The following is a 27,020-nucleotide window of genomic DNA, read 5'->3' as shown; positions in this document are numbered from 1 at the left end:
AAACTTGTGAAAATATTTCATTCGAATTAAACCATTCTGAGAAAACTGTCCTGTGAAAAGTATAGCATTTAATTCCGTTCAGAATGAAATGTTGTTTAAAAATATGTTGTTTTCACATACTTAGGACTCTGAAGTGTTGTAGAAAAAGAAAATATGTACATTTATATGTATATTTGCGACGTAATTACAAAATATTTGCACCCGAACGCGTGAAATCCCATAGAACTCAATGGTAAATGACCCAATGTTTTGGTCACCACGTAGGGATCGCCGGTGCTTCAGAGCAGGGTACGGAGAAACTTGTTTAGGGAGACTCCTTCTTACTTCCTACCGCCATGGGTGCGGCAATCCTAGGAAAGTACGCAAGCAGCCAATCCTATTGATTTTCTGGAACAAACCATTTTCGTCTGTGTTCCCGTCTCACGATCACAGTTTCATTGCTACAAAGACTATTCTGCTTATTATACGTTATTATATTATTTATACGTTATGTTTTCATGCTATGTTTGTCACATATCTTGTTAGCCTGGAATAGGGCTCCAGGAACCCGTGTTTCGTGATTAGCGGCCATCTTTGAAAATCACAGTTTCGTATATTTTCGCGTTTAGCATTGTAACGTCAATAAGGCAGCATTTAGGTGAATATTTGATTTCCGTCATACATGAAGTCCCATTATATTTTACATTATTTCAGCTTGCTTATTTTTCTTTGAGTTGCATGTATATTGCCAGAAATATTTAGAATATGTTTTTTATATAACTTTGTGAATTATAAATAAATAAGGAAGTTATTTTTGTATAATGTTTAGTGTGGCAAAACTGATGCATATTCGTATACAGTATTTTCTTACATTTCACTGTTCTACCATGCATTTATCACCCAAGCAAGCAATATTGCAAATGCTGTTAGTGCTCGAAGGAAGAAATGTATTGATTGTGCTTGAAGGAAATTCTCACAGTATTGTAGTTTTTCAGTTGTTAGTTTTGTTGTCTAAATTCTCACGATTTCAGTAAAGCAATAAGATTTTAAATTTAGATATGCAGCTATTGAACAAAATAAGCGATTTAAAATTAGTACAATCAAATATTAAATTCATAATATATGAATTAAGATTAAGGAATGAATCTGATGATTATGTACACTGATGTATTTTTTTTTGAATAATTTATTGTTGCTGCTTTCTCCATTCATTTTTATAAATTAATGAATAATTATAATCATTTTCTCAATCCCCATCGAGTATTCTGCCAGCCAACTAATCTTTAGTTACTAAATTAATTATTTTAATGTGAAATTAGAAGAAAATAGTGAGACTGGGGTAAAAAGTTCTAATGTACACATTTCCAAACAATGGACCGAAACAGGAGTTTAGTTATTTGAAAATGTAATCCTAAACTCAGCACTAAACAGAAAAAATCCGATATTAAACTTACAGTGAACATAATCTCTGATGCCTACAAAGGGTACCTCCAAACATTGGAGAAAATAGATTTATCACGGTGGTTTTCAGAAGTAAATCCCATTTCTTTTCAATTCATTTTTCCAGGTAAGCTATCATCTCTCTTGTGCTGCCCTCTATCGTATAAGCAGGGATATAAATAGTAGGAAACAATTTTTTTTCATATCCCTTAGAAAACATTTTAGTGCAACTTGATTCAAATATGTTTGATATTATGTATGTTCTACCCCTAGTTCGAAATTCCTAAAAGAAAATAATTTTCTCCAGTTAATTTGTAATCGGAAAGTTTTATTTCTTTTAACAGTTTTTTTTCTTATGAATAAGAATATAAATAAAAATGGCATGATTAGTAATAAATTCAATATAAAAAAAATTAATTATTCGGATAACAGTAATATAATTTTTAATATATTTTTTGAAAAGTAACAACTTGATATTGGAAGAATATTTAACAGGGATCTCCGGAGGGGGGAAATCTTATTGCTTGAAAACATAATTAACGTAATTTTGAAATTTTTCAGAATGAAACTAGTTGATGCCACTCGCTGAAGAGTTAAAATATTGATGCTGAAAATTTAATCAGAAAGCCTGGCGATTTCAGGGAAATGTGTTGCCACTGGGTAACAACGTAAGGTACATTTATCTTTCCAATTTAATCTAAACAGTGTACTACTTAAAACAAATGTGTTGCCGCTACCCGAAAGAAAATATTTTCATCTTCCACGCTCTAGTTTATTATCATTCTGCAAAAAGTAAGATATTTAATTTTTATTTCAAACTGTCTGTTGTTGATTAATAAAGTGAGCGATTTAAGACAATCAACATAGTTCGTCGTGTCTACTAATTATTCATTACTAGCTGCATTCATTAAATTCATCTATATAATTTTTCTTTTCTATACTAGCTGTTTTAGATAGTCATTTAGGTAATCTGTTTTATTTGAAAGAACTACTTTTTATCCTAAATGTTTAATTTAATAAAAACCAATTCAAACAACAACGAAACTGATTTCCTTGACCTTAAAATTCCCAACTTTAAAATAATTAAACTTTTTGTTAAAATAGACTTTTTAACTTTCCGACCATAATACTCATATATTGGAAATCCTATACTGCCAAAAATGGTATTACTAACACCATTATCAAGCATATACTAAAGAATAAAAAATGTTTGCACTTCAGTTGAAGACACTGATCAAGAAATGCAATATCTAAAAATCACAGTTATTAATAACCAAATTCCCCTCTATTTTATTAATTTACTTCCCCCAAAAAATTAAGTTGTTTTAATTTTAATTTATTATACTTACGATAGGATTTATTTAAACCAAGTTTGGAGGTGTTTACTGTGTGCATAATTATTGTAAATTTACTTCTTAATTTGTCTTCTAATCTTAATTTTCTTAAGCCCCTCTATGTTGTTTATTAACAAATGGCCATTTCCATTTCGGTCCAATTATATGCCAAATAGATGAAAACGTTTCCTCACTTTTCCTCTTCACAACTTTTTCTACTGCCCTTATTACCCTCATTACCCTAAATTAATTTTTAATACTTAAAAAAATAAATTTATAAAAGCGATTAAAAATAAATTAAACTATCAGATTAAATTTTTAATTTCTTTTCCACATTCACAATTTTACGCAATATTTGTTCGAAATAGTTTAAAAAATAATTTACAAAATTACTCTAAAAAATAAAAATACTCATTTTTAATGTTCTTAAAATTAATAAATTACTCTAATTTTACAAATTTTTAATTTTTACAGTATGTTTTTTAAAAATTAATTCATTTAATTACACGAAATTAATTGTCAGTTTTTACACTACATTTTAATTTTTCAATTTTACTAACTTAAAAAAAAAAAAAAAAAAAAAAAAAAAAAAAGACTTCAGGTCACATTTTCTTATTTCCATTTACTTTAGCTTCACAGCTGAAACTCAAGTTGACTATTTTTTTGAGATAAATTCTCAAGAGTTACTCATTCGATTAACACCACACGAATTTTTGGCCGCAGGTTTTACTTTCTTTTTATTTTCTTTTTCAAATTAATGCATTTGAATTGATTAATTTGGTTTAAATTTATTTCCTCCAATTAGTTTTTTCTCCCAATTTCAGACATTATTTTTAAGGTAAATAGGCCTACCATTTTTATTCTCCATTCGGACACTTTTCTGAATTAATAATTTTTAACTCTTACTTAATTTATTTTTAATTAATTTATTCTGAATTAATTTATTTCCTCATAATTTTGACTTAAATATATTTAGCTCTTGTATTACAATTAGTTGCTTTTGATTTGTAAAGTTTTGTAACAGTTTTGTGCTATTTGTTTATTTCAATATTTAATTAACATTTCTTTAGCACATTGCTCTTGATTTACGCAAAGGTAATTCTTTTACTATCTTTATATACTTAATTTTTTATATTTGTGGTTTTTAGCACATATCTTTCTATTTACCCGGTGGTTATTCATGTTTCTTATTTGAAAATTCAGTTAGTCACTTTAGCAGACTACCTACAGATTGTTTTTGATTTACCCAATAGTTTTTTCTAGTTTCTTACTCGAGAATTCTTTTTAAAAGCTTACTTTTTAAGATGACGTCGGAGCAAGTTATTGCTTGGTTACTTAAAAAGAATTTCGAAAATTCCATTGTTGCACTTATAAAGCACTTTAATGAGCTTAATTTTGACTACATTATAATAATTGGCCTTTTATTTTAATTTTTTGAAATGTTTATAGTCTAGATCAGCGATTCTGAACCGGTGGTAAGCAAGAAAAAAATAGGTGGTACGCAAAGAAAAAAAAGTATTTTTAACTATTAAATTCAAAACTTAAGTACCCCAACATCCTATTTAAGTTTTTTCTCTAACACTTGTAAATTTATGCGACCTGAGCTTTGTTCAAGGTCAATAGCAAAATAATCCGTTTTCATTTTCACAAATATTCTTTTAGCCATAGACATAACAAAATTTATTTTAAATGATGTTTTTAAAAGGAGTAATAGAAATGGATGTTGAATTTAATAGGAAATAAAAATAAGTTTCAAGAGATAATAGTATCTCATTAATTCTTTTAGAGTGGATGGATTATTAGCATGTTTAACACTTTATGTCGCCACCATTTCCGTACCCATATTTCTCTATTATCAATTAGAATATTTTTTTTTTACGTCGATTTCCTGTCTCTAACAGCAGGTATTTTGTCTTCTTGTTGCTTTGTATTCCTTACTTTTCTACTTGATTTGGGAATATCGTCGTTTGTTTTTGAATATATTGTAATATATTGTGCATTTAAATATTTGTGAAAAAATAATAAAAGAAACCTAGATTTTCAAAATGGACAAATAGATAGTATTGAATAAGTCGAAAAGTAATGATTCACACGTGATGGATTCAGGACAATCTACTAGCACTAAGAATATTGAAACGAAAAGAAAAATTGTTTATAATAAATACTATAATGAAATATATTTATCATTTAGGTTTACTTGGAATGGAGATGAAATGGATCCTCAACCTCAGTGTGTTGTTTGCGGTGAACTATTATTCAATCAAAGTATGAAACCGTAGTTTCTTAAAAGACACCTTGAATCTAAGCATGCCGATTTAAAGTATAAATCTGAAGAATATTTTAAGAGGAATTTATCGGAATTCAAAAATAGTAACACAGTAATGAAAGAGCTTGTTATACTTCAAGTGAAAAAGCTTTGGAAGCTAATTACCTAGTAAGCCCTAGAATTACCAAGACTAGGAAGGCTCACACTATTGGAGAAAACCTTATACTATTACCAGCTGCTAAAGATATCGTGTTAACATTATTGAACGAAAAAGCAGCTAATGAACTTATTAATATTCCGTTATCAAACAATAAGTCGACGAATTCGTGAAATGGCAAATTCCATAGCAGACACTTTTTCAAAAGATAAAAACATAATGAGCATTTCGCGTTGCAATTGGATGAAAGTACTGATATAACGAACTTTGTTCAATTTTTAAATTACATACATTTCGAAGAAGATAAGCGAATTTCATAAGAGTATTTATTTTGTGAATCTCTTCATAATAGAGCAAATGCAAATGAAATTTTCGAAATAATTAACAATTTTATGTCTGAGAGTGATATTTCTTGGAATAAGTGCATTGTTGTATGCAGTGACGGAGCGCGGTCTTTAACAGGAAAACATTCCGGTGTTATTTCTCAAATAAATAAAGTCGCACCTGAAATTAAATTTACTCATTGCTCTATTCATCGCGAAGCTTTAGTAGCCAAAACAGTGCCCCAAAATCTGAAAATCGTTTTGAATCGAAGCGTGAAAATTGTTAATTTTATTAAAAGCCGAGCTTTAAATTCAAGAACATATACGAATTTATGCCAAGAGATGGGCAGTGAACATGAAACGATTTTGTTACGTTTCGAAGTGAGGTGGATATTCAGTGGCAAAGTTTTAAATCGTCTTTTTGAAGATCAGAAATTTAGATTTTCCTCTGTGATTCAAAATTTTAATTGCAAAAAATGTTTATTTAATGAATTATGGTTGGCGCGTTTAGCATACGTAGCTGATATTTTTGGAAAGTTAAATGAATTAAATTTAGGAATACAAGGACAAAGTATTAATTTGTTTACCATTAGAGATAAAATAAATACAATGATAAAAAAACTCGAGCTAATAATCAAAGAATTGTATAATAATATTTTTAGCTTTTTACTACTTTTATAAAGTTTTTTAAATAAAAATAATTTGAAAATAAAAGAAGAATTAACATCCGACATTAAAAATCATAGTTTTTCATTGATAAATAATTTCAACATGTATTCTATCCAAGATTATGAAAAAGAAAATTGGACTAGAAATCCATTTTGTTCAAATGTACTTAAAATTTTATCTCGTGAAGGAAAAGGAAAATTGATAGAAATTTATGTGATCGCACTCTAACTGAAGATTTCAAAAATAACACATTTGTTAATTTTTGGCTGAACCGAAAATAAGAATTTAAAAGCATTTCAAATAAAGCTATTGAAATTTTATTGCCTTTTTTGCACAACCTATTTCTTCCACGTTATATTTGAAAATAAATAGAGAAAAAAATTGAAAGTGTATCCTAATTTACGGTTAAAACTAACATAGATACAGACATAAAGAAATTGATCACTCTTAAGAAGACCCACATTTCACACTAAAATTTAGAATTAAAGTATTATAACCTAAACTTTGATAATTAAAATGGTAACCAATTTTTAATCTAATATTTTTTGTGTGCATATTTAGTACAAATAGCGAATAGGTTGCGAAAATGGCAAAATATGCACATATTTTGTAATATTTCGATTGAGAAGTTGAAAAGTAATCATTATAAAAATGTAGTTGTGGTACTAAGAATTTTCAGTTTTTGTTTAGATGGTACGCGTTAGTCATAACGCTGAGAACCGCTGGTCTAGATATAATTCAGAAACGTAGCTTTGTTGAAAATTCTTCGGCTGCTCCTTGAAAAAGACCGAGGAATTTTCAACAAATTTTTATATTCTATACCTGTCTTTTTAATTTTATTGTTTTGTTTATTGTTATTTAATTTTATTGTTATTTGTTTCAGTTTTAAAATGTTTAATCTTATGTTAATTATAATATGTGCATTTCTTTTTAGGGAGTAGCCTACATATCATGATTTAATTTTGATTAAATTATTATGTCTTGATTTTGTATGTACTCGTATATATATATATGAAAAGCAGATCTTATTACGAAATATGCGTTTTGCATTTTTCGTTTTTAGAATTCAGGAGTATTTTTCCAGAGTTCCACAAAATGATGGAGAAGAAATAAATAATCGTAAAAATAATTTTAATGATTTCGAAAATCGCTCAGTAGAAATGATATGTTGAGTGTAATACTTTGAAAATTTAGGTTTTTAATAAAAGTTTCTTGCAATCACGAATCCAATCCTGAGGCAATTTTTACAAACCGATACATGCCCACCAGCGGCCGAGCGGTAAAGACGCCGAACACTGGTAGTTCGGTCCGAGGTTCGAATCCCGCGAACGGGCTGGCTGCATGGGCGTTTTCGTGGTTTTCCCCATGTGTAACGTGTATACGAGCCAGTTTCCCTTAGAAAGTCCTCCACGAAAGGCATCCCTCCCCCTTAGGCAGATAGCCCTAGTGTGCTTTGCCATCATTAAATACACCACACACCACAAACCGATACACACTGAATTCAAGTTAAAACGCAGGAAACAAATAATAAACTATCAAATATTACATAAAAATAAAATAATACACTGTTTCAAATTGAATTTTTTAAAGATATTTTTTAATGGAAAAAGTAAAAAGCTTCATAAAATGATAGTAGCAGATTACCGTACAAAAATAAAACGAATGAATTTACAAAATGAAATATTTTGAATGAAGATTTGCTTTTTATCTTCATCAAAACAGTCTTGCAGTCCTCTAAAGATACACACAATTATACTTGAATATTGCATGCCATTACTACAAATAAGACAGAAGAGGAAGGAAACAAAATAAACGATGAGAATTCTATGATTTACCTTTGATATATTCAACAGCAGATATTCAACTTGAACCAAGCAATTGTCCTAACAGCACTCGTTTCTGAAGGCACATTCAACGAGACGATCAGATAAACGAATGCCATTGGGACTGATTTGAAATGGATGAAGATATGGTAAACTAGAGTGAAAATCTCTCTGCATCGAATTACTGTATAATTATTTTATAAAGTGATTAAAATAAAACAAAATGAACGTAGTTAAAGAAATGAGTTAAGGTTGTTTAAGTGTCCGTGGGGAGGATATTTTCAGAGCCATCATTTGCTAATTCACAAAACAATACTCTTCAGACATGGAAGCATAACCAGCGGCCGAACGATAAAGTGGCTGAACACTGGTAGTTTGACCTAGGATTGAATCCCCGTGAACGGGCTGGCTGCATGTTAATTTTCAAGTGTTCAGCATGTGTAACATAGATACGAGATATCTTCTCTTAGAAAATCCTTCCCTGAAGGCATCCTTCTCCACAGGCAGATAGCCCTTAATTTTGTTTTCCTTAATCAATTAACCCTAACCTCTTCAAACACGAGTGTAAAATCTTTATAGATTCTCCGTAAGATTTATACAGTTGCCGAGAGTCAATATCACAGTGAAAATCACAAGAAAAAGTAAATAAAAACAAAATAGTACAGTTTAATGCCCTTGATTTTTTTTCATCTGTGTAAGATAAATGCGAAAAGTACTTACGTGCCTTGACTGCATTACGGAGAGATATAAACAAATATAGGCAAACTCCCCCTTTCCCTCCCTAAAAATGGACAGTTATATATATCCCGTTCTACTCAGCAGGTTGACGAAATTGAGCTTGCTTTTTTCAGATCTAGAAATTGCAACTTATATACATTAGATTTATATATAGTTTATTCTAACATACGTATTCTGATACAAATCAGACGTTTTATGCAATGACATGCCATCTTTTTTCTACATTTTAATTCTACGTCTCAAATTATGCCAAAGTTCCAAGTTTTGTGAAAATTGAAGCAGCTGTTGTTTTAAAATTAGTAATAAAAATTTTAACCTACTTGCTTAATTTATTCTTTCGTAGTTCAAAATTTCTTTAAATCCAAATAAAATTCATATATTTTTTCTGATTTATTTAAATATTTTTATTTTTAATTAATTTTCATAACTTTTTCGAAAAATCATTTTGAACTGGTATATGTCTAGGCATACTTTCCAAACATTAGAGCCTTTTTTTTTTAAATTTCTGAAGATATACGGTTTTATATATTGGCGCGCTTGTGTATTGCAGCATAAGCGGCTAGTATTATTAAATACACTAATGTTTGTGAAAAATGCAACACTATGAAGGAAATGTCGGAAATGAATGAAATTTAATCCACATATTACTGATAGTAATACAAATAAACATTCAAATTTGCAAGACAAAAAAAAAAAAAAAAAAAAAAAAAAAAAAAAAAATAACGTCAGAAATCAGTATTTTGTGTGTCCGCCTTGCTGAGCGATGAGAGCCTGCACACGTCCTGGCATTGAATCATACAGGTTCTGAATGTAATTCTCGGGAATGGCATACCATATAGCTTCGACTTGACACCAAAGTTCAGGTGTGCCCCACCAGCTGTACGATCAAGTTGCCGACATGCTCAAATGAAATCCCAGACATGCTCAATGGGCGACATATCCGGGAGATAAGCAGGTCATTGAAGAAGCGAAACCTGTTGTGCCCTAAAAAGGTTTGTGCAGTCTGAAAAACATTGTCCTGCTGAAATACAGAGCCCGGAATGCGTCGAAGAATGGGAGGACCTCTGGTTCCCCAACTTCCCTTATGTAGCGATCACTGTTGAGGTTGCCAGCAATCTGCACTACATGAGATCGACAATTATACCCAATAGCTCCCACACCAAAATGCCAGATGACAGGCGTTTTTGCGGTATGACGCTGGATAACACACTGTGGGAGCAGACATTACCGTTTGTAACGTTGAATGCGTATTCTTCCATCATTGTACTCCAGATTGTAGTGAGATTCATCGGAGAAAACAATTTGTTGCCACAGGGCACACCCACACACTGTGTTGTCGTACCCATTGAAGTCGATGGCGTCTGTGATTCAGCGACAGGAAAATCCTGCGTAGAAGAACCCTTGCACGCAGTTCATGCTGCAGCAGACGGCGGCAAACCATGGAGCTAGACAACACAACACCTATAGCCGTGCTCCAACGTTGTGCTATCACACGAGAGGCCGCTGTATGATCTGTCACAACCATGCGCATGAGGTGTCCGCCGTTCCGTGCCGTTGTGCTATTGCATGCCCCACTGAGAGAATGTCGCTTTATTTGGTTCTCCTCTGACCTTTTCTTCCAAACACGCATCCCCTTTCCGGCATTGGGCTGCGTACGGGTGGCGATTGCTCGATACGAAAGTCCATCTTCTCGCATACCGACAATGCGGGCTCGTTCGAACTCCGTTAGTTGTTGGTATGGTACCCTCCGCTGTTGACAAGGCATATTGACAACTGATTAAACGTTCATTGAAGATAGAGGACAATAAACAGATTTCAGCGCAACTATAATGTCCTTTATATACATGGAATAAGTGGCCAGTTCTCAGTTCAAGCATGCGTAATCCCTTTTAATTCTAATCATTTGCATGTCTTACATCAGTTTAGTTTACATTTCCTGTAAGTTTGGTTCAATTTGCATAATTCCTTCATAGTGTTGCATTTTTCACAGATATTAGTGTAGTTAGACTGAAGAAATTCGCAGGATAAATTTGAGACCTTTGCTTTACAGGAAAACTGCAATACTATAAAAATTTCTAATGGAGAGACTGCATGGAAGGTAATGGTTATAAACTTATTGCTTCGAGCAGAGGCGCCACATTTTTGAACTGTGATTGGTCGAAATGTCACATGTGAAAGTAAACACCTGCGAAATCAAAATGCTGCATTATTGAAAGTTGAATACAGTACAGGAAGTTTGTTGGAGAAGTTGAATATGAGGCTGATAATATGAGTTGAAAAAAGTTAAATATGAGGCCTCTGATAATATGAGTTGAAAGAAGTTGAATATGAGGACTCTGATAAAGGATATTCTCGTTCAGAATTGGGAAGGAGTTGGAGATATGTTGTCTTTTAGAAGATAGTCTAGGAGATAAAATCATGCTATCTCCCAAAATTACCTGGACAGGCTTGCTACTTTCAACCAAGAAACCACTATTCAGTAGTCGACTCCGAACTAAACAAATGAGAAAGTGATGATCTCTCCGGTCTTATATAGTTTTCAACCGACGGCCGAGAAATCTGTAGTACCTTCTAATTCTCGAAATTACTAGAAGGCATATGAAGGCCGGATACGGTTACAGTTACATATAGGATCAGTTACAGTTATTCAATTGCAATACACATTACGGTGATACAGGGACTGGAAGATATCCCTGTATCACCGTAAAATGTCGCCAACGATTTCTGACAAAAATTAGTCACCAAAACCATCGCCAGCATGGCGAATCTCACCAAACTAGCGAGTTAGTCATTTATTTAATCTTCAATAGACTTGTCCCAGTATTCTTACTTTCTCGGCAAAGCATCTCCTCTTTAAATTTCCATGTTACATTATACGAAAAAAAGAATTCTCCAATTTCACATATAATTTATCTAAAATTATTTACATATGTACAAGCTTCGTAACATTGCGTCCTTCCCAAGGATCGCACGCCCCGGTCAGTACAACCCCTGGATAGGAAGCCATACATACAACTGAGGTGTATACATACAGTGCAGTACTAAGACAATAATTTCAATAAATAACAAATCAAGCACCAAGTTAACAAATAAATTCACAAATTTACAAATTTATGTACAAATAGGACATTGGTTTTACATTGGACAAATAGGACATTGTTAACTCTGTGTATACTATTTACTTTATATACACAATGGAGACTAGTACTATGGCTTATAGTAATAGACTAGCCTGTTGTAATGAATAATTTTAGGCTTAGAATTTGATGATATTCGAATTCGAACTACAATGTGGTTCAGCCTATTTAGGACTATGGAAGAACTGTACCAAGGTGACTGTAGTTCAGAAGAAAATACTTTCCGTCGAATCGAATAACGATATTATGCCTTGTCACCTTCATGTTGAATGGATGTCCTGTAGCCCTCGTGTCGTATCGCATCTTATGTATTACTAAAGATGACTCGCTGTCGTGCAGAACTGTGTGTCACTTCAAACCGTGCCTTGAGATCTTGGATGTACTCCTAAGGCACATTCGGAGGGTGATCAAATAAGAGATAACAAGACAGACGAAGGTCACGACCGAAGAATATATGCAGTACGGAATAGCCGGCTATCTTGTGGGCAGCATTACGATAGGCCAGGTAGAACAGAGGTAACTTCTGGTCCCACTCCTGTTGGCTTCTGGAAATCATCAGCGAGAGGTTTTTAAAAGGATGTTTCGATTAAACCTCTTTACCATGACGTCTGACTGGGGATGTAAAACTGTCGTTTGAGTTTTGTCTACGCCGAGTAGCTAGCAGAGTTCTTTAAGTACAGCGAGATAAAATTTCTTCCTTGATCGGAATGTAACTGAAGAGGCACTCCGAACCTGGAAATCCAATGCTCTATCATTACCTCTAATACTGTGACAGCCTCATGATTGGGAATAGGATACGCTTCAGGCCACCTTGGTGAAGTAGTCAATGCCAACGAGAATGTATTTGTTGCCATCAGCAGCTCGTAGCAGAGGTCCCAGGATGACAAAGGCGATGCGTTGAAAAGGCGCTCCTACATTGCAACGTTCTTGCTTGGCCCTTTTCGACCCTCACAAGTATCGTAGGATTGCCACCACTTTTGCTCGTCAGCCCTTGCCTTACTCCAGTACAAGCGCTCTCAAACACTATACAAAGTCTTTATTATTCCGCAGTGGCCTCCTGTTGGACTACTGTGCAATTCTTGAAGGACGTCCTGATCTTGGAAGTATCAGCTGCCATCAAAATGCCTTTCCATCATCTGATTCGAACTTTCGGTAGGAAACGTCATTTCGAATATGGAAAGAGTCCCAGAGAGTGGAATTTGTTTTGTCATGGGACAATTCATCGAAATGTCCTTCCAGATAGATTTTTCTTATTTGAAGACTCCATTAAGTGAACTATGGGTTTTAATGTCGCCGTTTTCCAACTGGGCTTCACTGACTTCTTCGTTACTTCACGGGTCTGGGTCAGACGATTTTGAATTCGTAACTTGAAGTACGATTGGATTAAACAGCTTGCATTTCGCTTCGACCGTGGAACGATATCAGGAGCTTTCTGGGCAAGGTATTCTAGACTGGGCCATCAGCGTTTCCATGTACTGATCCCTTCCGATGATGGATAATGATGTCATATTCCTGGAGTCCCTGTATCCATCTGCCTATTTTGGACTTTTAAATTCTTGAAATGAAAACGCTAGGTCTATGATACATGATCTGCGTGGATGAGGAATTTCATGTCGTAGAGATAATGATGGAAATGTTCTTCGGCTTTTAGTATGGCGAGCAACTCTTTCCTGATGACACCTATCCGGTTTAGATACACACTTAATCCAGTATGCTACGACACGCTCTTGACCGTTTATTTCTTAGACCAAAACAGCATCGACACTCTCATTGCTCACATCTGTGGCGAGAAAAAACGGTTTATCGAACTGACGATGTGTCAGTATTGTAACAGATGTTATAGCCTCCTTCCGTTTATTAAATGCGTCTTCACATTCTTTGACCCACAAGTACTTTAGGTTGCTCTCTGTTAGCTTGTGAAGTGGTCTTGCGATTTCACGAATTTTCTATGTTGCTGCTGTGTTACTTATGCTCACTTGTCTGACAGTAAAATCATTCCAAGCCCACGAAATTTCTCTTGAGCGAGCAAGATACGCCTGTCGTTGGCAACAGCCTTGAACACCATACAGGTGACAGTGCGATTTAGCTCAGTTCCGAGCCTAATTTTGATGGAGAGCACCCCTAGGGGACGGTTCCGAGGGTCTCCTCCCTCCATCCTTCCAACAAACCACACGAGAAGCCTTCCGACTCGCCGCATATTTAGGGTGCCGCACCGACACTATACATTTACAAACATCCACGCCTTCTATGGGATTCGAACCCACGCACTTCAGTACAGCAGTCAGCGACGCTAACCACTAAAATGGTTGGGAGGGTCCAAAATTTCTTATAGTAGGTCCAAAGTCCCAGGAAACTTCTTAGCTAATGGATATTTTCGGAGCATCTCCAGTCTTTAACTTCTGACACTTTTTCTGGATCAGTACACATAGCTTCGTCAGAGATCACATGTCCGAGGTAAGTCACTTCCTGTCTGAATAACTTACATTTGTTGGGACATAAATGTAGATTGGCTTCTTTCAGTTTCTGATGCAGTTTTCTAAATGCTCTTCGAAGGATCTTCTGACGGTGATGATTCATTGAGATACATCAGACAGAAAGAACTTGAAAGACCTCTTACCACGGTCTTGTTCGAAAGTTGTCGGCGCGTTACATAATCTAAACGGAATCACCTTGAACTCCTAAAGTTCTTGTCCGGTAATAAATGCCGTCTTTCCTCGGTCATCAGGACGTATATCTATCTGCCATTATCGACTCTTTAAATGAACAGTCGAAAACCAGTTGCTTCCAGAAGTGTCCAGAAAATCGTAAATTTCAGGAAGAGGTAATCGCGTTCAAGTTACCTCGTTCAAGACTGTCAACTCAAAATCTAGTTGAACCGTCTTTCGTTTTGACCAAGACGATGGGAGAAGATTAGGACTTGCTAAAGGCTTGATAACGTCGCTTTCTTGCACTTGCTTTAGAAGTTTTCTTAGCTCCTCCTCTTTAGCAAATGGTTGACGTCTTGGATGTTGCTTGATTGATGGATGATTCCCCGGATTCTAGCCTATGCCAAACTAGTTCGACGTACATCAGAAGATGAACGGGAGGAAACATCTGAAATTCATGAATGACACTTTCAGCGGCGCTGTTCTTTTCATCTCTTAGCTGTGCATTCTGAAATAACTCCGATATCAGGGTCTCCGAAGACACAGAGATTGGAGCACTATTGTGTAGTTTAACACATATCCTTTGAGTATATTCTGCAACCATTTCGCTTTTCCTAACTAATTTTGCTTTATCACTTTTAAGGTAGTCGGGTAGGTATGGCGCGGTCTGGCAAGCCCAAGCTCGCCTTACGGCTTTTTTAGACCGGCCACGAAGGAAAAACATATAAGCAGGAATAAACGAAGTCTCCAGCAGCAGCTATATTGGGTGTTCTTTGTTGTCGGTCTATTCCAATCGCAACTAGATGTTTATTAATTCTTTCCATGATCTCTTTTGCTATGTTTTTTGCCTCATTTCTGATATAAAGCAGGTCTTTAAAGTCCTTCTTGCTATTCCTCAGGTCATTTGTTAATTTACATTCTTCCACATAGTGCCTGCTGTTTCCCAGCTTTCCGCATAGTAAACATATAAGGTATTTCTCCCGCTTTCCTAGCGTGCCTTCATGATGTAGTGGTTTTGCACGCTGGGCCGGTATTCCAGAGGTCCGTGGTTCGATTCCCGGCGAAGGCGTTGCTAATTTTTCATTTCTCGTTCTTTCCCAATTAACCTAATGTCTCTACAATGGCGCCCGAACTAAAAGGGTGGTGGATGAGGATTTCTCCCCACCCAGAATTTGTCGATTTGGTACCCTAAATCCACAGTCGCCCTTTATAAAGGGAAGTATATATGGTATTTCTCCCACTTTCTTAGCCTGCCTTCGTGGTGTAGTGGTTCTGCACGCTGGGCCGGTATTCCAGAGGTCTGTGGTTCGATTCCCGGCGAAGGCGGTTGCTCATTTTTCATCTTTCCTGCTTCCAAAAAAAAAAAAAAAATAACCTAATGTCTCTACAAATAGTTTGTGTTTTCTTGAATTTTAAATCTGTTTAGTTAAGCCGAGAATCTACGGTGGCCTGAATGGATCTGACAAAAGTCTTTATCGGTTATTGTTTTCATTTTTTTTCGAGAGTTCAATGTTTCCTAAGTAGTCCTTTCCTATGGTCTGAATCTCTCCATTTTTTATTCCATTCTTTATATACAGGGTTATTGAAAAAGAAAGAGCAGATTTCAAACATTTATTTCTTCCAAACTACAAAAGATAGAAACGTGATTCTAACGTTAATGGATAGAGAGAAGTTTACAATTATGGTATGCATTCAATAACAGTTTGTATGGCTTCATGCGCAGACTATGTTTTAGAACTCTCCATACCGTGGGTTGAGGAATTTTAAGTTCTTTGCTTGCTCGCGATGTGGATTACTTTGGGCTCTTTTCGTAAAGTGTACGAATATTCTCGTTCATTCTCGTTCGATGTGCGTGGACGTCCCGTGCTTTTCCCTTTTGCAGATGCAACCATCTTCTACGAATTTTCGATGCCACTCGTAAATTTGCTTATGACGCGGTGGTTGTTTATTAAATTGACGGCGAAATGCTCGCTGAACTGCTACAATGGACTCTAGTTTTGCCAATTGTAGAACACAAAAAGACTTCTGCTGTGGTGTCGCCGCCATTTCACTACAGACTACCAATCGACAAATAATACCAGAACAAACAACAGCGCCAATGTGGCCATGATTGGAACCCGTACTAAATTATACACTTTTCTCTATCCATTAACGTTAGAATCATGTTTCTATCTTTTGTAGTTTGGAAGAAATACATGTTTGCAATCTGCTCTTTCTTTTTGAATAACCCTGTATATTTAGATCCATTTTCCTTATTGCTTTCCTTTCAGATCTCTAGCAATCTATTCTTTCTATATTTACCCCAGTAGCAGCCTCTTTTGCAACGGCGTCTTCACCCATGAACATTTTATTTGACGTTTTGTGGAAGGATCCCTATATAGTTCTTTCACTTCTTGAATATCGAAACTCGGCTGGTCCGGGTTGGAGAGGCTTTCTAATACTGATAGGGATCCGAATAAATCTGAATTGTATGCTGCCTTGACAAGTTTCCTTTTATTCAATGCATCGCTTTTAAGATGGCGGCTAATTCGGCTTGATAAACAGAGTTAAATTTCTCTAGTATATATTTTTTATTTTCTATTTCACATCGATGGAAATACACAACAAAAGCCAGTCCAATTTCCTATCCAAACCTGCAGCCATCCGTATATATGTCGATTTCTGCTATTGTTGTGACATATTAATATAAGGGATCGATATTCTCTCCTTTGGGTGAATTATATTGGTACTTAGTTTTTCAAAGGCGATTCTTGTTACAAAATAATCTTTGTAGATTATTAAATCTTTCTTGTTAGTCCTTAATAAAAATGTTTCGAAAATAATTTATAGGATAAGAAAAGTGGGACGCCTGCATAGCATTTTTGTGGAGATGTTTCTAAATGCTTGGGTCATGCACAGCCACCAGCTTCTCTGTATTGTATCTAAATTCATTCTTAGGCGTTGTAGCTCCGACTCTCTGGTTCCCCATACTCCATTTGTGATCATTGGAATTACAACGTTTTATAGACTTTGCGTATTATATTACTTTTTCTTGCTAAAACGACCCGTATAAAATTACGTTTATAGAAATTCAAAATTCCCTCACTTTTCTTATGAATATAGTTGATATGTTCTGTAAATGTTAATTTGTTGTTTGTCATTACTTCCAGGTATTTCATGCTTGTTACGAATTTTATTTTTGTTCAATTATATAGGAGTCTCGGACTTCTTATGTGAGTTCCTCCTCTGGGATATAATATTGCCGAAGTCTTGTAGAAATTAAATTCGAGATTTTCTTCTCTCTTTTAACGATCCATCACGTAAATATTTCCTGAAATTTCCTTTAACGGACTCTTATTTGTTCTAGTTTTTCAAGTGAGACTTCTTTCATAAGTAGCATCAGATCGTCAGCAAAACATATCATTTTTACGTCTTCTGGTAGGTCTTGTGAAATCAAATTATTTATGATCAGGATCCAGAGCAGCGGCGAGCTACATGACCCCTGTGGACATCCTCTGTACATATCAAATTCTACTGGATTAAAGTCCATGCAAAATATAACTTTCCTTTCACTAAAATAACTTTTCAATAATTTATAAAGGTCGCCCGGAGAGTGTATCTTTCGAAGGGTATCTAAAATAGACAACCAACTAACAGTGTCAAATTCTCTTTGTACGTCAAAGGAAATTGCAGCGACGTGATATTCTTTTTTGTTGCTAGTCAGGTAGTTAACAAGCTGATACAGTGAATCTTCAATTGATCTCCCGAAAGACAAATCCATACTGTCGGTTTGATACGAGTCAATTATGGGTGACAAAATGACTCAATATGTTTATAATCAATTTACCCAGGACTTTGCTAAAACACTTTAATAAAAAAATGGGTCTATAGGAGCCATCTACCAGTGGAATAAGCATCAAACCGGCGATTTTCCACACCCTCGGAAAGACACTCCGATGTATGCAACAATTGTATAAACTTGTAAAAAATTTTGGGTAAAAGTAAAATAATCTTTTAATTATCACTGGGCTAATACTATCAATTGCGGGCGCGCTTTGATTCCTTAAGCTTCGAATTGCTGACCCTACCTCATTTGTGGTGAAATCCCTTTCCGGGCACCAAATCCATCGTCACTCGCATTCTTCAAATCCGGTTGTTTCCTTATTGAACCTTTCAAGTCCAGGGTTCTAGTGACGATCTCTTCAAAGATTTCTTTAATTTGACTCCCCTCCATTCCTTCCGGGCCGTGTGTAGATTACCTCTTTTTACTTTTTCCAGTAGCAGTTTTATACGTTCGATCATGATATTCCGTACTATCTAGGAAAATCTTGTAACAGTAGTTCAATTTTGTTTTCTTTAATTTTTTTTTATTCACAGCTTGTAGTCTTTTATATTTTGTTTTTCTTTCCATCCTAAGGTCATCCTCTATATAGGGATGTTGATAACTTTTCTCAACTTTTCGTTTTAGAGTGTCTAAATCTGGATTCCCCCAGTTGATTCCCTTCTCTTCTTAACGATTTTAATATATTTATCTACGCAGGTTTTTCATTGTACTTTCTAATTCTTCCACCGTATTTTCCAAGTCTGTCCCATTGTTTATGCTGTTTAGTTTCCATGTGTAGTTCGTGATTTAGATTCTAATTTTCTTGCACATTTTATCTATTTTTTAAAGATTTTTCGAATAATAAATCTTCTTTTCTCCACTACTTTCATTATTATCATTTTCTAAGCTCAGGTATTTATGGTCACTAAGCGTCTCTTGCTCCAATACTGGAAATTTAAAATTGTCTCTTATAATTTCTATAGAACCCATTACGAGGTCGGTGAAGCAAATCCCGATTGGGAAAACAAAAGTTGGTTTTGAGACCATCTCTTTGAATGAAAATAAATTGTTTGATAAAATGAAGTCATGTGTTAAAATTCCCCTGTTATCTATAATTGATGCCCCCCGTTAAAATCTAAAAACATTAAAACCAGTTTTCATAATTTTCATAGTTTGTAAAAATTCTTTCTAATTTCGTCAACTGCATTTGGAGCACCCCAGATCTGGATCGAGATTATTCCTAGCAAACTACCCTTAAAGTCAGATTATCACTTACAAGGTATTTTCTCTCTCCTTCCAGCATGCCTTCGTTTTGTAACGGTTAGCGCGTATTCAAGAGGTCCAGATCGAGTCCCGGCGACAGCACTGCTGATTTTTCATTTCTCCAGCACAAAAAAACCTTAATGTCTCTTCAGTGGCGCCCGAACTAAAAAGGTGGTGCATGATAATTCTTCACCACGAGAGTTTGGCGATTGGGTCTCCTAATCCCCAGTCGCTCTTTAAAAGGGGGACTGGGTAAAAGGTATTTTCTACCTTCTTCTAGTACGTAATTAAAACGACTAAGAATCGAATACTGTCTGTAACTTACAGAACCAATAATCAGTAAATTTATGATGACGTCAGAGGTAATGTGAGCAAGCATATCTTTGACGTAATGATAACACAAATTTGGAAGCTCTGATTAAGATGTAGATGCGCAGAAATACTGATGGCATAGATACTTAATTAGAGAGTCCATCCATTTTGAAGAAGAAGCAGTCGAGCCGGATTAAATTCCATATTTATTTAAATTCTCATTTGTGGCCATAATTTACTTTGCACTCCAATCGTGCCCACTTCCAGAACATTCACAATTTTGACACTATACCAGTAGAAGCGATCATAGCAGCACATAGATGATTACAGCAAAGCGTCTTAACAGTATGAAAGCTTAAGCAGAAAAAGAGAGAGTGTCGCAGTAGTGATGCAAATAAAGAAGGGAAGGAGTCAAAAGGTTTTGATTTGCAATTATTTTGATTGGGCAAGAGATATCTGCATTAAGCATTACGTAAGATCGCCTGATTAATTTGTATGACGCAGTTTAGACTTTTAGCGTCTAAGGCAGAGAGAGGAAGTCCAGAAATTAAATGAAAATAAAAAAGGTTGTAAATTAAAAAAAAAGAAAATCCAAACGAAAACACTCATATGCGAATACGAAAGACTAGTGCATAGTAATATTCAAACAAAATATCCAAAAGATTATGTGAACATTCAAACGATCTGAAAGAATGAAGGTACTAATAACAGAAACAAACGTCCCAAACGAGAACGCGCACCTGCAAACATCCGAAATCTAGAACTCATTAATAATTAAAACAAACATGAACAAACATGAGAATCGATAAAACACACATACGAATTATCTCAAGGATTAGAACATAGAATGATTCAAACAAACCTTCCAAACCCTTACACACACCTGCAAAAAATCTCAAAGTATAAAACATATGAAAAATTGGAATGAATCTTTCAAACGACAGCAAGAAAGTGCAGAAGCTATGGCCAGTTAAAATTAAAAGTTTGCTTTCACATTTTTTATCTTCCATATATATACGTATAAATTAATAATTTTTTTCACTTGTAGAGACATTAGGTATTTTTTTGAAGCTGAAGAGTGGAAACATGAGCAATGCCCTCGCCGAGACTCGAACCACGGACCTCTCGAATACGCGCCGAGTGGGCTGAAATCTACACCACGAAGGCACGCTAAAAAGGCGGAAGAAAGAAATATCTTATATACACTCCCTTTTAAAGGGATATTAGAGATTGGTGAACTCAATCGCCAAATTCTGGTGGTGGAGAATCATCATCCACAAGCTTTTAGTTTGGACGCCATTATAGAGTCATTCAGAATATTTTTTAATCAAGAAATTAAAGAAATGTATAGCGCCCTCGCCGGAACTCAAACCTCTCGAATACGCGACGAGTGTGCTGACTACTACACCACGAAGGCATTCTAAAAAGGCAGGAGAAATACCTTATACACTTATAAGCGTAAAAGTAACTATAATAATAATTAAATACTTATATTTATTATATCTGCCGCACATTTTAATGATACTCATTAGACTACGTACTTTTTAATATTTGTACATATTTTTGCAAAAAATTAGTGCAAAGCGTTTGGAATAAATATATAATTAAAATTTTACTTTTTCACTTCAAAAGGAGCATCTGGAATAATTTTATTATTTATTATTTTTTTTAATGCGTACAAAGATGTGGTTTCAATTCGGTGTGTTAGTTTTAATGCATATAATTTCGTTTACTAAGTTTATACGCTTTAAGTTCAGTGTATGTAATAGTTCGATATAAATAAGTTCAATTTGGGTGGTTTGACTGCATATGCTATGTCACCTTTGCAAGTATATCGTTTACAATAAAGAGAGAATTAAAAAAGGAGATTCTTAAGTACTTCCGAGTAACAGCTTTTTATAGATACAGTGAAGAATACCGTGATATTTCTACCGGAAATACGACACAGAAATGCCCAAGGACAATTTCGAGGCTCTTCAGGAGCTTACAAAAAGGTGTTGCTTCTTTGAATATTTCCCGTTCTCAATGGAATTGTGTCGAAAATAAATTGACCTGTTAGGGAGAAATACAGGAAGTAAGGCTGGCGGACAAGTTTTTGCGATTCTGACTACTCGAACACAATGAACGAGGAACCAGAAACGAATTTGCCAAAAATAAATCAAGGAAAACTGTTAGATATATCTCCTTTGCTCATAGAAAGTTTCAGCATTTATAACAGTAATGTGTAGAAATTGTAATATTACAAAAAATACAGAAATGACTAAGTTAGTGAATAAACAGATAAATATGTAAAAATGTAACTTGCAATCTGAAAAACTCCAAACGTCTGAAAAACAATCCGAGATTATAGTCTAATACTTTGCCAAAGCGTTAATCATCGAAATCTTTTTAAAAAATAAAAGCGTAACACATTAAAAATACGAGAAATTAAAAATACCTATATCCTTTTCTAAAATAAAAATAGTATTTATTATTGCCAACATATAAAATTAAAACTTAGCAATTAAATCCCGTAACATTTCAACTCAAAAAAGGCTATCGGTTTCAAAATCTGCGGTGTTTCTTTCCGGATTTCCTTTTTAAATGTCAAACTAACATTAAAAGTGAAATTGGCAATGTCAAAATCTTCGTTTACAGTCTGATACCTGGGTAAAGAGATTACTATTATTTTGTTTTTAAATAAAAAGTGTAAAAAGCTAAAAAAATACATGCGTATACACAGGACTGGCGGATGTGGGTCTGCTAATACCGGCGGCCAGACCGAAGACACATACAGGACCTGCATATATACAGGACCAGCGAAAGTGGGTCTGCGCTGCCGCAGGCGTGCTACACCCAAAAAATGAGCCGATCCACACGGCGCCTATATCAGTTTTTATCCACAGTTAGGAGTCTATAAAGAAATTATTTTAGAAATTACAAGAGTAAAGATGCAGTCACACGAAGTATATTTTAACATAAATATTTCCACAATGAAATTGAGCTTTACTGTGCATCAAGTGCAGTAGGCATCGAAAATTAAAAATTCAGGTACAGGTATGAGTGGGGCACCAGAATTTCACCATAGCTAGCAACAGGTATAGTCTTACCACGCTAACAGGGCACCTGCACCCCAGTTTTGAAGAAGAACACCTTAGAAGGTGGTACGAGGATCACCCACCCCTCCTCCGCATACTGCCTATCACAAGCAGGGAGACCTTCAGTTCGCCGTATATTTTGAACATCTCCTTGCCGCACAGACACTAACTTACAAGCATCCATGCTTTCTCCTGGATTTGAATCTGAGTCCATCTGTAAGGCAGTCCACTATACCGTTTGGGAGGCTAGTTAAAAATGCTACACTATGCCACACCGCTTTGCATTCAAGCACACTGACGACTGTTTATTTGTTGATTATGAAAAATCACCACATGCTGCGTCGGCCAATCTTGAAGTAATTACTTTGTAGAGACATTAGGTATTTTTTTTTTTTTTTGGAAGCAGGCAAAATGAAAAATATGCAACGCCTTCGCCGAGAATCGAACCACGGACCTTTCAATTACACGCTGAACGTGCAGACCACCACACCACGAAGGCGTGCCAAGAAGGCAGGAGAAATGTCTTATAACTTGAACGCAGTTCGATTATTCGAATGTAGTCTTCAAAAAGTTCTGGAAGAATTATTTTTTAAAGTTTATTTTAAAGGCAAGGTTTCTCAACATTGAGTAAACTTCATTTCGTCTAAAACCAGGAAGATGCAATGACGTGGTATTTTTTACTCGTAATGGTTTTTCTGTTAATAAATTCTCCTGAATCGTTACCTCCTACACAAGCAGTTATAGAAAGAGGTCAGTTGGTTGAATTTCATCCATTATTAAATTGCCACAGATATTTGACTACTAAATGCTAAGTTTAGAGCTTGCAATCAATTGATCGTGGGATCATTTGGAAAACGGTGTGTTGATAACTAATTTTCGTGCTCATCAGAAAGATTTGACTGTATTCTTTGACACTGACGAAGAATAAAATTTTTGCAAGGATGTAAATAGTTTATTCGGAGTTCTCGATATGAGTCATAATCCGCAAGAATAGACATTGTTCATAGTTGTTCAACATTAAACGTAAAAACTATTCTGCTACATATCGGAAACAGTTTACTGTCATTTCCTCTTGGCCAGGCTGTTCATATATGAAAGAATCGTATGAAACTTTGAGGACTATGCTAAAGTGCATCAAATACGAGCAGTATAAATGGCAAGCGTGTGCAGATTTAGAAGTAGTTGCTCTTTTACTAGGGTTGCAGCAAGGATACACGAAATTCTACTGTTTTTTGTGTGAATGGAATAACCTAGCAAGGGCAGATCATTTTTAATTGAAAGAATGGCCTATAAGAGAGTCCTTGGAACCAGGAAAAAAAGAACGTGCAGCATGTGCCATTGACTGACCGAGCGAAGATATTACTATCATCGCTACGCATAAAATTAGGGCCAATGAAGAATTTTGTGAAAGGGATGGATAAAAATGGCCCGGTATTTCAATATCTTCGAGGGAAATTTCACAGGCTAAGCGAAGTAAAAATAAAAGGAAGGCATTTTTGTTGGGCCATAAATCCGAAATATTTTCAAGGACGAATGTTTAAAAAATATGTGAAAAGTAACGAGAAGAATGCCTGGATAAATTTTCGGCAAGCAGTTATTAACTTTCTAGGAATCGAGAGGTCTGAAAATTATACTGGAGGAATTGTTATTGTATAAGAAAACTAGGTTGCAACATGTCTTTGAAAATGCATTTTCTTGATTTCCACCTGGAGTTTTCCCCAGATAACTGCGGTGAGGTTAGTGATGAACACGGCAAGCGCTTTCACCAGGACACTGCAGAGATGGAGAAAAAATACTACGGTGGAGCCCTTCTAAGCTTGCCGATTATTGTTAGACACTTGTTAGAGATGCTCCTGATGCAGCAAAACGAAGACGTGTTTAATTTTAGAAAAGCACATTCAAATAATTTTTTATAAATGATATACGTTTAAAAATGTGTTTAAAAATTAATAAGAAACTGTAACTAACTATTGAATTTCTCTGTTGTTTTCATATTTAGCACCACAATTTCCAAATAAAAACGTATTTTATATTAAGGATACCGACAAAAAGTTCAAATCTGTTGTCTAGTAATTAAGACATACTAACATGCCGAACAAATACTAATTCAGAAGTCAAACAATAAAAATCAACGTTATATTTTCAAATTTTCACAGGACTACTTTTGATGGTTTTACCGAACCACCATCGTCATCTGCAAAAGCACAGATGAACGAGATAGAATATAATGATCAGATAAGATAAGAAAGCCTGGACAGAAAATAAACTATTGGCGCCATCTGTTGATAAAACCAGAACTAAAACATAATTTCTTTAAAGGCCGACAAAAAAGTACTTACCGAAACCCATGCAATCACAAAATGGCGGCCACACCACGTGCAAAAAAGGAAGCGAAAAATAAGCCGTTTTCGGCTCCGAAAAGCCTTTCGCCTTTTAAAGAAATTATGTTTTAGTTCTGGTTTCATCAACAGATGGCGCCACTAGCTTATTTTATGTCCAGGTTTTCTTATCTTATCTGATCATTATATCCTATCTCGCTCATTTGCGCTTTTGCAGCTGACGATGGTGGTTTGGTAAAACCATCGAAACTAGTCCTGTGAAAATTTGAAAATATAACGCTGATTTTTGTTGTTTGACTTCTGAATTAACTGTTGTCTAGTATTACCAGACTGTTAAAATGACAGATTTTGGATTTCCTGTTTTGCAGTTGTTATATGTGTCATAATGGTGTATTATAAAGTCATAATGGTGTATTATAAAAGTTTGTAAATAATACAGCCTTCTGAAGTACGCGTTTAAAGTAGTACAAGATGTTTTTGAAATAAGCGTTTGTAAATGATACAGCCTAGAAGATTTTTCTGAAGTATGCACTTCTGAACTATGCGTTTAAAGAGTTTATTTCAAGAGCGTATCATTGAGACTATTAGGCATAACCTGCCAAATTTATCAATTGTACTGATAGTGCAATACAAGATTCTAAAAGTTTTTCTGGAATGTTTTATTTTTCTGGAGTATTTATTTTTCTGGAATATTTCATCATCATCATCTTCACGATAAAGTAAAGTCATGCTGTTAAATGGAATATTACTTTTGCATTGAAAAATCATTTTACTAACAACCGCAATAATCGGCCTTTTTTTAGCATGGCAACATTCTCTAAGCTATAACTTGAAATTTTTATATTACTTTTTAGAAAATATATTTGTAGCCACGAATTCCATGTGCAATAGAAGTAGGTAGCAATATAAAGAGTTGTGAAACTTGTTCTATTATTTTAGGGGAGGATAATTGGAATGAGATTGTCCTGACCCAGAGGGAAATGACAGCATGATTTCGGACTTTTAATAAAAAGAATAAAACTGGATTTACAGAAGCTGAAGATGACATTCCTCTGTATATCTAAAAACAATAATGAAAGTGATAAATGTAAATCCTATCAAATCAGATAATGTAATAGAATCAGAATAAATTATTATTTATGCTAAATATACTTATGGAAAACACATGCTGAAAGCGTTTTTTTTTATTCCGTAGAAATACTCTAACATGGTTATTTTTTATAAAGAAAAAAAAATAAATGTTAAAAAAATGGAGCTAAGAGCTGTTATTTATTTATTTATTATTCTTAAATCGAATTGAAAATAATAAACTTTTCAAGTACTTGTCAGATTAAAAAATGGAATAAAACTAGATGTATATTAAACTGTGGTAATTTGAGTGAATGTTTTGCATTAACAAATGTGAATTGTTTAAATTTAATCATTTAAATTTCTTTTCTACAGAAGTGAAGAAAGTTTGTGATCTATTAAGTGTTGCCGTGAAGACGTATTGGATACACTACAAAGTAATTTTCTATTCAATTTCATATAGCCTAATTAACCTTTATAGCCTGTTTGGTGTATCTCAAAATAACTAAATTAGTAAAAGTTTAGAAAGAATTGCAAAATACTAGTTAAAAAATAAAAAATAAATTCTAAAATGATTTAATGAAACTAAAATAAGCCAGAAATACTACCCTTCTTTCTATAATGCTGGCTAAAAAATTTCCGTAATTT

The 27,020-nt window shown here is 34.6% G+C and overlaps 1 long non-coding RNA gene across 1 annotated transcript; it reads left to right on the top strand.

Annotated features, from left to right (window-relative positions):
- Positions 1-218: 218 nt before the first annotated feature.
- Positions 219-26,468, top strand: LOC118199196 (uncharacterized). The gene is made up of 2 exons (XR_004759907.2): positions 219-637; positions 26,244-26,468. It is a non-coding gene; the product is annotated as an uncharacterized LOC118199196 (long non-coding RNA).
- Positions 26,469-27,020: the final 552 nt, after the last annotated feature.

This window comes from Stegodyphus dumicola, chromosome X2 (assembly GCF_044657685.1).
Source record: "Stegodyphus dumicola isolate Sdum_Otavi_A_Nest chromosome X2, ASM4465768v1".
Classification (NCBI taxonomy): Eukaryota; Metazoa; Arthropoda; class Arachnida; order Araneae; family Eresidae; genus Stegodyphus; species Stegodyphus dumicola.
This window is presented reverse-complemented; position numbering and strand designations above follow the sequence as displayed.